The sequence below is a fragment of the Amphiura filiformis genome, chromosome 18 (assembly GCF_039555335.1).
Source record: "Amphiura filiformis chromosome 18, Afil_fr2py, whole genome shotgun sequence".
NCBI classification, from domain to species: Eukaryota; Metazoa; Echinodermata; class Ophiuroidea; order Amphilepidida; family Amphiuridae; genus Amphiura; species Amphiura filiformis.
In genome coordinates this window covers 145,570-157,570 of record NC_092645.1, presented here as the reverse complement: position 1 = coordinate 157,570, position 12,001 = coordinate 145,570, and the positions used below count along the sequence as shown (strand labels likewise).

Genomic DNA, 12,001 nt, shown 5'->3' with positions numbered 1-12,001 from the left:
AATGCTCAAAGTCTATTAAGTATATAGTCCTTTCCTAGGAGTCCTTTTTTTAAATTTCTTTTTCTTTCGTTCTCTCTTCGAAAAATGCACTGCAAAAAGCGTGTTTAGGAATTAAACACTTTTCTGAACACTATCTTGCACCACATTTTTAAACATGACAAAATAATATTTTCTACCAAGTTCTTTCAAGTTTTATATCACCCACGTACAAGTACTTTCAAAAAAGTACACAAAGCAAGTAATTTTCATTAAAGGGGCATTTCGTGATCCACAGCCTCATCCCCCCACTTTTCTCAAAAAAAGTTGACATTTTTATATCACTGGAAACCTCTGGCTACATAATGTTTTATGTACAAAATATTTCTTGCAGATTAATTCGTTTTGCAAAGATATCGTGAAATTTGAATTTCGTTCTGGTGCACCAGAACGAAATTACAATGCATTGTATATGGAGCAGTGTATTCACATAATCATGCATAACTCGCAAACGCAAAATCGGAATCAACTGAAATTTTGGGAATAGGCTTTTTTCGTGAATATGTACTGAAAAATGTCATAAAAAGAGGATGCTAGGATCACGAAATCCTCCTTTAATGTAAAATGGATCCAAAGCAAGTACTACACGGTTGTTTTCCTATCACTAAGATTCACAACATGCTCATCTATCAAGACACAGTTCTTTAACCCCAATACATTTGTACATTCATTGAATGACCTTTGAAAATGTGGGTACAAAAACTCATACTCTGCAACTTGAGTTCAAATTTTACACTATGAGTGTTTAATTGAGGTTATTGAACTATGCCATTGGGATGAGGCCATGGTGGTCCATAGTGTATCCTATGCAAGAATTTTATTGTTATGAGTCTTGATGAGCACACCAAAAACCATCGGTAGCAATAATTCAAGAGACTTGTTGAAAAACCGAAAACTACACGTTTTGACAAGTATCTTAGTACAATTTCACCCTGAATTTTACCTTCATTTCAACTGGTTTTTGTCAGCACCTTGGTGCTGAGTTTATATTAGCTACCCTTTTCGAGTAACATCTGTGTGATTAAGGTACCTTTTTTTCCTATTTTTGCTATTTTTAATACCCTAAATATAAAACAGTCTACTTAAAGCCATATTATAACATTTCTGTAAAAATAGATAAGTATTTATTTTCCATAAAATGTTAGCATTTAATGTCAGATATGTCCCCTTTTAATTTTGAGCCGAACAAGTTAAAGCAAAGAAAATTGAAATTTACTACTAGCGCCAATGCATGTTACTCCACTGGTTGTAATATGGTACGACCCTCTGATGGGTGTGTGTAGGCATGTTTGTTTACTAAAGTACATTACAATCGTGTAAAAAACAGAATTTAAATTTTTTTTGAGGGCATTCTCCTCAGCAAATGTTATAATATGGCTTTATGTGTAAAGAAATATGTAGATATTACATGCAATGAGAGTTCTCCAAGCCCAGGGAGGCCACTGACTAGTGGGTATCATCCTGAACAAAAATTCACATAAATAGGGTTCATTTTCAACTGTGAACAAAAATTCACATCAAAAGGGTTCATTTCCAAGATCAAAGCACTGTATATGCAATGTGAATACTAGCTCTCTGACCTAAGTGTTTTCCCAGTTGTATAATCAAGGATTTGTGTCTCAAATAACTGGTTTTGCTAATATGTGTTAAGGGACGCACCATTAGATATTTAGATATCAAGGGGGCCTGGGCAGTTGGGGTTGTGTAGCACAGGCTCTGTGCTGGACTCTGATACCTGTCGCTTATTATTCGAGGGACGTTGTGGTTTGCGAACCGGGCTCGCTTCGCTCGCTATGTTCGAGGGGGTCGCAGTTTGTGAACAGGGCTAGTTCTAGGGTTGTGACAATTTTATTTTTGCACCTCGGTGAAGCATTTTTATTTTTTTAACACCTAATTGTAAAGTTCATAAAGTTCTCTATTTTCAAACATTTGTTTTTGACTAATTTTGGTTAATATTGTAAGTTCACATTTTCACAACTTTTCACAATTTTGTAACACCTAAATCTTGCGTACAGCAAAAACATTATTTTTTTAAGTTAAAATAAGTTCACATGGTGAGTTTTTTTGCACATAGCAGGAAAAAAATTTCAAAAGTTGTCTAACTATTATTTTCTACAAAACATAGACACATGTGTAAGGATTTCACACATGCACCCACAACAACATACCCGCATCCAGCCATTCCCAAAGTATGGTTCCTACATGTAGTCCCGGGGCATGTAGTGTATGTGACATAGATTTATTTTTGACTTTGGTGAAAATCTGTGAAGTAGAGTGAATCAAAAGCCTTTATTCACGAACAAATGCACCCAAATATTTAAAAGTTTGAAGCTAAAATACTAAATATGATGAAAAATGGAACTATTCGTGCAAAGCGTGAGGAATGTTGTGATTTAAAAGCTAAAATAGTCAAGTATTAGGTTAATTTTCCTTCACTGTGACAAAAAATTGCCACCCTATACATCTTTTTTTTTCTTTGAAGAACTACCAAAAGCCCCACACCTTGATCCCCACACCTGGTAGTAAATAGATTTGTTGCCAAATTCAAGCTTATTTTTAGTCCCTGATCCCTTACCCTAAAAAGCTCCACTCTATCGGTCAGTCACTGGCATTTTTGACAAGCGAATCAAGCCTGTCGATACATCTATTGGTATTATAACACTTCTCATGAATATTAATTTAGGGATTCAATCATGTTTCACCGTTTTTCATCACCGATTAACAACGATGCGTCCGCGTCGTCTGTGTGGCTTCGCGAGGGCAAACACGCAGACGCGTCGGACGCGAGTTGTTAATCGGTGATGAACAACGGTGAAACATGATTGAATCCTTTCAACAACGAAAACAAGCTATCGTATAATTCACATGATTATTTCATGAGGAATGTCAGTTAATTGACAGTCAGCCTTACAAAAAAATCGTTGATTTCTGTTGATATCAGCAATAAAACGGCAATCTTTATCGGATACTTCCAAAATACTGAATTCAACTTGTAAGCGTGATACGCACACAGATTCCAGACATGATTTAATTTTACGCTAGCTCACGCGTAGCAACGCGGATGTCTTGCTGGTGTTCGCGATACGCTTACTGTAAAAGTGTGGATTCATCATGGATTAACAACGGTTGGCTCCTGTACAAAAGTATAGGAAGAGTTGTTGAAAACATTCTCAATGACCTGGCTTGTCTCACCACAACATGACAATCACTTTGCACTTGAGATAGTTGAAGTGTTATTGACTAACACAACCCCCCCCCACACACACACACACCCCCCCACACAGTGATCAAGTTACCAGTTTGGAATATTGACAAAATAATTGACAGCAATAATTGCCCCGTGCATATTCCTTCTTAGCCAGTAAAACACAGTGTTTTGGGCCAAAAGAAAGCAAAATTGCACAATTTTGCACTCTTTGCGGACACTATAGTAGGGTGCACTACACTAAATCCTTCCGCATTTGGTGTAACCCTTCATAGTTCGGTAAAAAATAAGCGCCTATCACGAAATATATCGGCGTCCCAAGGGAACCAAATTTGAGTGACTCTTGGTTGTTTTGATAAAAACGATATAGGATAGGAGCTCAACATTACAAATCTGTTCAGAAAATTTTCCGAATCGAATGTGCATGGGTAATAGCCCCTCGGAACAATATCATGGCCGGAACTGGTAAGGAGGCGAGCGTGTCGGCTGAAATTCGGGATGGCGCTGTTCAGGAGTTCGTATCTCTCAAGTTTGTCTCAACTTGTCCAAAAAAATTAAATTTAAATAAAAGTTTAATCTTTATTTAAGACGTTGGTTTGATCAAAATATTAAAAATGTTGTTACATGGGGTAGAAAAACAAACTTAGTTTCTTGTATTTTCCCGTGTATTTCAATGGGACGATTATTTAGTGGTGTGCGCCCAGTACTTGTCCATCAAATACCAAAACTTTAATTCAAGTTTTGGGCTAAAATAGTCTCAAATGATGTTTTAAACCAGCACAAAATATGGGGGGGGGCACTTCAATATGAAATGGATATAGGTGTATACACTTTGTTCTGTGATATTTGCAGTGGCAGATTTGCTGACAAAGCCCCCTGACTATTTTGGCTCACAGGTCCCCTTGCTGTTTTTATTTTTGCTTTTTTTTCCTATAAGGTTCATAATAACTTCTTATATGTTAAAAATGTGTTCACAGGTGTGGTGGTTTCTCCTTCTCCTCCTTCCTTTTATTAAACACATGAGTGTTGTGTCAAGGCTAACAGCTCTAGCTCGTATATATACAGAGAATACAGTTTCTCAAACAATAAAATAGCATCAGGACTCCGAGTTGGTACACTAATTTAAAATACATCTACAAATAATTATGTCAAATAAGGGGCATCACATAATTCACATTAACAAGGCTAGCTTTAAAACTAACCAGGACCCATGGCCCATATGTAGACTGCTATACACTTATAGGTCTTACCCCCAGATGTGACTTTTGCCAATTTTCGGCCCAGATATCCAAGGTCAAGGGCTCCCAGGGGCCCAAATATCAAAACAAAGGGCCGGTACATAAAGCAGCTTCAGGGCTCTATGTAGGTTTACTAATATCACCAAGCATTTTATCTTTACACCGGTACATGAGCCCTGGCGCACAGGGCCCCAAATGTTAAAACAAGTTAAGTAATTTATAGCAATTTAGCAGCTACCTGGTTCTGAGTTGGTACACCCATAGCACTTGAGCAGTATACTTTTACATGGGTAGGCCTACATCCCGGCCTACATAAGCCTCATATATTTAGAGAATAAAAGATAGCATCTACTACGATAAACATATTGGCCAGCCCATCCATTATGACACGATATTGGATAGGCAAAAGACAAAATCCTATCTTTTATTCTCATTCTTCAGTTTTAATGTAATTTTTTCAGAAAAAAATAAAGTTACTTTTGTGAGGACATCCCTGTTGTTTTAAATGAACGAAACCATCACGAACATCTAAGCCGCCGAATCGCATTTTAGTTATCGCATACGTGTATTACGCTGAACGCATTATCGCTACGATCATTGAGGAGCACAAGCGTGCATTGCCGTTGCGTTGCGTGGCGGCGCGTGCGTCGACTAATATCACTATCAACTATTGTGAGATATTATACACCAGAAAACCAATCAAATTATGTGAATTCTTTACAAGACGCACCCATTGAATAAGAATGAATATTATGGGCTACAGGGCTCTGATAACAAATGGCTAGCCGCCTTGAATAAAGCTGTTTCAGGATACCGTGTTGGTATACTGATAGCCTCAGTGTATAATATTGGCAGTGGTACTTCCCAGATGTTGAATAGTAGGGGCCCTCTATATTGAAAAGCTCAAATCCATCAGCTTCTAGGGGCCTCTGCCCCTGCACCTCAGATGAGGCATTGCGCATAGACTCCACCAGGGGCCCTGAGGGTCCCATTAGTATACTGCTTTGCGCCATGGTGCTCACGATTTGAACCAGTGGCGTGCCTGACGGGGCAGGAATGCCCCAGATATCTTAAAGAAAACAGAAATATTCCTTGTTCTTAGCAGTGCTCACACTCGGTAATGACCTTGATTTAGGTTATAAAATCGTATATTTTTGCACACTTTGCGCAAAAGGAACCCAATATGTATCAACTTTTACTTCAAATACTATGAAACAGATTGTTGTGTGCTACGCGCCCAGATATCTCTATCAAAATGGGCCAAACTAATGCCCACTGCACAGTTTTTTCTTTGCCCCCCCCCAGCACCCCACTGACTTTAACACCTTATTATTGCAGTGTACCAAATATGTGTCTCATCTATCCAGTGATATCAAAATAAGTAACAACATGCCAAAAATCAGGTTTTGGGCCAAAAAAATCATACAAACATGAATTTTCACTGATTTTTTGGATAAACATGAAAGAAAATCACTAATCTAAATCTAAGTATCAAGTATCAAAAAATATAAATACCTCCTCACCACCCTCCTACCCTTAAAGTTCTTTTGACTACTACCCCTGGGTGGGAGGTCCAAATTTCTTTATTATATTAGTAAGATGAGAGATAACAACATATAATGCCAGTTTAACAGACAGCGCCCGAGTGATAAAGCCATAATGTACAATTTCTGTCAAATTTTGATCTTGTTATTCTTTACCAAAAAGGATGAAACAATTTTAATAATAAGGACTAGGAAGGGTTTTGTCCATTTGAAGCCAAAAATAATGAGGTAAAATTAAAATAAACTATATATGTAAATCAGTTCCTTAGACACAAATCGATTCAATATAAAAATTGCTCTGTTGTCCTATAACAAAACAAATTTGGCAGATTTTAATTCTAAGGTGAATTCGGGTTTGAAAAAAAAGTAACCAATTTAAATTAAAAGGATCGTACATTATGGCTTTAAGTATTACAAGAGGAATGCCCAGAAGCCTTTAAGATTCAACACTGGGGGTTAAGAGCCTTGGGAGTCCAAAATGTGCCCCAAAATAGGCTTATTTCACAGAAAAAATGAGGGAGGGGTGGAAATAAAGCCCCAAAAGCCAATGCTGGGCATGCCACTATATTGCAGGTCTAGTAAAAATTCACATGAATATCTGCAAATTTGGCCACAAAACAATGAAATGTGTACTAAATCAAAATGTTAATCCCTGAACCTAATCCTAAAAGTGAACTCTTATCCCAAATGTTAATCTCTAAACCTAAATCAAAAAGCAACCCAAATACAGAATGCAAAACACTAATCCCTAAACCTACCTAAACTGCACCAAAATCGTCAAAGCTAAACCATTATCCCCAAACCTAACTTTAAACTGAACCCTAATCAAAAATGCTAATCCATCAACCTAATCCTACACTGAACCTAATCCTATATGCTAAACCACTATCCCTAAACCTTATTCTGAAAATGTTAATCCCTAAATCTAATCCAAAATTAAAATCAATCCTAAATGCTAAACCATTACCTCTAAACCAAAATAATGCTAAACTGATCCCTAATCCAAAATGCAAAATGTAAATCCCTAAACGTAATCCTAAACTGAAACTAATCCTAAATGCTAAACCATTATCTCTTAACCAAATGCCTTTAAGTTAAAACTGATCCCTAATCCAAAATGCAAAATGTAAATCCCTAAACCTAATCCTAAACTGATTAGTATTCTAATGCTTAACCATTATTCATAAACCAAATGCTTAACTAGACCCTAAACCTAATTGTAAACTGATCACTAAACCTGATTGTAAACTGAACCCATACCCCAATGCTATTTCTTAAACTTATACTGACCTAATCCAAAATCCTATATTCTGAACAATAACCCATCAATCTCATCCAGAACTGAACCTGTATCTTAAATGTTACACCAGTGTCCCTAAACATAAGTCTAAAATGAACCCTCTATTAATGTTAAACCACTGTTTGAACCATAAACCAAATCATACACTAATCCATATATCCCAATTCTAAGGGTTTTTAAAAATGCTAATCCTATCTCCTATAATTATATAAAAACACAACCCACCCTAAATTTGTACAGTAATCTATAAACCTGACCCTAAACTAAGTCCTTATCCCAAATGCTAATCCCTAATCACTGTACCTAATTCTAAACTGAACAATAAACTCAAACGCTAAACCCTAATCCCTAAATCTGATCATAAAACTGGACCAATCCTAAATTGATCATAAGTTTGCAAAATAATCCATGTACCAGGACCTAAACCAAGTCTTTATCCCAAATTCTAAACAAAAAATCAGTGAACCTAATCCTAAACTGAAACCTAAAATCATAAATGTTCAGACCATATCCCTAAATCCAATATAACACAAAAATGTTTAAGTGACCACCCATATTTTGGCCCAGTCAAAGAAAATTCTGGCTTGCTTTTTGGCCCTAACCAAGTCCCAACCACAAATCAATTTCCCGATCTCCTTTTTATGACCAGTCCGCCTGTGACTGAACCTAATCTCAAAATGCTGAATTCTAATCCCTGAACCTAATCTTAAACAGAACACTTATTCTAAATCCTAAATGTTCCACCTCCTATCTGTAAGTCCAATCCTAAACTGCATGGATATGAGCTTGAATCAAATGTCCAACCCTAATCCCTAAACTTGATTACAATGTATTATGATATAAGACTAAAGTAAACAAGATTAAATCTGACCAAGCTGGTTGTCACAGCTTTAACTTTAAGTTTAACTTTAACTTAACTAGAAACGTCGCGGTTTTCGACGCAAGGCGTCGAGTGGGATGCCTCCACCATGGGGCGATTTAAATTTAAATGTGTACGAATCCATTTATAGTAATTTGACCTCCAATGACCCCTGGGTGACCCCAAAATGACCTTCTAAAAAGTGGCTCTAAATGTTGACTGTACCTACCAAGTTTCAGGCCCATACAACCAATTTTATTAATTTGACCTTAGATGACCCCTGGTGACCCTGGATGACCCCAAAATGAACTTCCAAAAAATGGACTGTAAATGTTGACTGTATCCACCAAGTTTCATGCCCATAAGACAATATTGAGTAATTTGACCTTAGATGACCCCTGGGTGACCCTGGATGACCCCGAAATGACCTTCCACAAATTTGGCTCTAAATGTTGACTGTACCCACCAAGTTTCATGCCCATACAACAGTTTTTAGTAATTTGACCTTAAATGACCTTTGACCTCAGTATATGACCTTGAACCCCACCCAAAAAAAAGTAGCCAGAGTTTTTGACCATGACCCACCTATCCTGAAAATTTGAAGTCAATCCGCCCATCCATACCTGAGATACAGCCTCCGGACGGACTGACTGACTTAGTAATTTGACCTTAAATGACCTTTGACCTCAGTATATGACCTTGAACCCCACCCAAAAAAAAGTAGCCAGAGTTTTTGACCATGACCCACATATCCTGAAAATTTGAAGTCAATCCGCCCATCCATGCCCGAGATACAGCCTCCGGACGGACGGACGGAAGCTCGGACATTGCAAAAACAGTATGCCTCGCGGTGGAGGCATAAAAATTCCAAATAGGTAATCTATAAACCAAGTCCAAGTAGTACAAACTTACTAACTTTCACTAAAGATAGAGTGAAGCAATGATATCTGGGTCAAAGATATATATTTCATATGCATGTACATTACGCTATACTATACACATTAAGTAGCACAAACAATGTTGGACTCAGCTAGGGTGTGTTTCCTCAGTCTGATTGGTACCGGTATATGATTGGCCTATCTTAGCAGCACACTCATAGGCTAACCAATGAACATGATCAAGGTGGCACAGACAGGAGTGTAATTTGCTTCACGTGACTGTGACTGACATGTTTGTCAATCTGTGGTTGTATGGTCTTTTGGTGTGCGTTTGTAATCTAACCATGCATAGCTAATTAATACAAAGTCAAGTTCACCCAATGGAACATAGTTGCCATAGAGTGGCTTACACACAATTTACTTTTAAATGTTGAAAACCCTATATACTTATTGCACCATTTTTGTCACCTACTTTGGCTTTTGTATGTAGTTCTGTTACCAATGGTAAATGTGCTTCTTGTGATATAAGCGGCAACTATAGAGTCAGCGCATTCAAAATTCAAAGCAAGGAATTACATATTTTGGGCCACTATGAAATGTTAAGATAGTGATAAACCATTTCTGTTACCTGATTTGGCTTGCTTCATACAGTAACTAATGATAAAAGGTAAAAGTTGGGCTCCTTTCCAACTTTGCATTTTGTGAACAAAGTGGCAACTCTGAAATCAGAGTATTCACATCAAAGCAAAGGAATGTTACAATCAAAGTTAATGGCGTAAGACCACGCCCAAGCTCATGTCATGTTTTTTTCATGCAAATCAGTTTAGGAAAATCTACGGTGAAAATGAATTCTTGGATTCTCACCATATTTCTAGACCTGCCACCCATTCTAGAAACAAGTCATTACCATATTTGAAACACCTTCAATATTAATAAGCAGTACCTTAAAGACATTCATATATGTAAATCAGTTCATTTTAGACACAATTCATTTCAACTAAGTTCATTTACACCCTCACCATTCAAAATTATTAAATCATTGTTGCCCCACCCATGCCAAAACAATTCATTTCAAACTAGTTTCCTACGTGAAGTTACAACCCCATTCCTGAAAATTCATCAACACCCATTCATTCCCTATACATGCATGTATATGTTTTTACTGCCAACCAACTCTGTTCCACTTGGGATGTTTTAGTAAAGAGTCTGAGAACCACTTTCTAAAGCTCTGAGTTTCAGAGGCATGTCATGGTGCTAGGCCTCCTGTTTCTAAACACTCTCGTTCACTTTTCACTAAGAGCAATTTCCTATCATCCTAATGTCATGAATGTTAATTAGTTCCAAATTAGACCATATTCATTCAAATTCACTAAAGCTCTTAGTTTAAGCGCAACAATATTCCAAATCAGTTTCTATACAGCCGCATTAGTTCCAAAATAACCCTATCCTAATCAGTTCTAAAATGAAATATATTTAGTCAGTGGCGGTGCCAGGGAGACATATGGGCCACCCCCAATCTTGGAACTTTTCCCCATGCTTTCCCCATCAGAACAAAAGATACAAAATTGTAAGCATTTTTCCGCACCCCTCAAGAAAAAATACTTTCAAATCATCTGAGCACTTTGGTTTCTGACTGTTCAGACAACTGAGTGACACGTTCATATCTCAGAAACAACATATTGAATTTCCATGGCTATTTAAAAAAATGCATTATTTATAATATTTAATTCATTAACGCATTAGTAAAAATCAAATATGATGCTAACAACTAAATCATATATATTTATGAAATATCGCTACACAATTGCTTGTGATTTGCTATGTAATCATATGGTTCAAATATAATTGAATGAATGAATTGAATCAAGTTTCACTGATATTCAACTTTTGTCGGTTTGTTTCTTGAATGTTAGATAACATGAATAATTTAAAATCCCAATTATGGTTACCACTCTGAGAGCTAGTCCATTCAAAATTACACATATATGTAGTCTAACATTCTTAGTTCTTATACTGTCTACAGAAATACAAACTCACCTATAGTTATAGATCCGGGTTTCCTTATTCCCTGTATTCCAGGATTAAATCCAACAAGCACCCTTACTCTAACATGGGATATCTGCAAATGATATGGGCGTAACTTATTACAAATGGATATAAATGTCAAACTCAAGAAGTAGGCGGTAGCGACATAGAGTACCCTGGGAGCGTACCTTACAGTTCAATGATTTTCAATAACACATTGCAAAATTACAGCTACTGATTCAATTGCCTTCACAAAGCAACTTTCTATGAATCCAATTCAAACAATACATTAGAGGTAAACTTGAATGCAAACCACAGACGGGCTCATGTGACATGATCCACTCCAGATTCCACAAAAATACAGAAATAATTTTTTTTTTTTTTTTTGGGGGGTAAAACAAACATTGTGTTTTTTTTGTTTGTTTGTTTTCAAATGAAATAAACCCCAATCCTAATCCTTTTGTTGGACGACCTAACAGGCAATAGAAATGACAATTTGACAGTTAGTTGTATCTGTGCAAAAAGGTTGTAGCAGCATTTTACTCATTTTATAATTCTGTGTTTAATTTATTGATTTTTAACTTCAAAATTAAAATTTAATTAATTGCATCTATGATTTAATAAATATCTTAAAATGTTTGCATTTACCCATTATTTTCATAATCCATTGATAACTAAATTTCACACAACATGTCACTTGCGCTGTTCTTGCATTGACCTGATGATTTGATGTGCTGGGAAAAGCGAGCATGTTTTCTTACAATTGTACTTTTTGTAGTCACAAAATTCCAAAACAGTATCTTGAGTATAAGGAAAAATAATACTGTAAATTTTACTATTTTGGGTTGATTTTCATAGTACCCTAGCCCACATAAGCATCTACTGACTCTGCAAGGATTGAATGGGCAGATATTGT

General features: G+C 36.6%; 1 protein-coding gene across 1 annotated transcript in view; it reads right to left on the bottom strand.

Moving 5' to 3' along the window:
* LOC140139723 (uncharacterized) overlaps positions 1-11,208 on the bottom strand; it is a 190,408-nt gene extending 179,200 nt beyond the window's left edge. The window contains exon 1 of the mRNA XM_072161428.1: positions 11,098-11,208. The gene's annotated coding sequence lies outside the window, so the exon portion shown is untranslated. The remainder of the gene's footprint in view (positions 1-11,097) is intronic.
* Between the last annotated feature and the right edge of the window lie 793 nt (positions 11,209-12,001).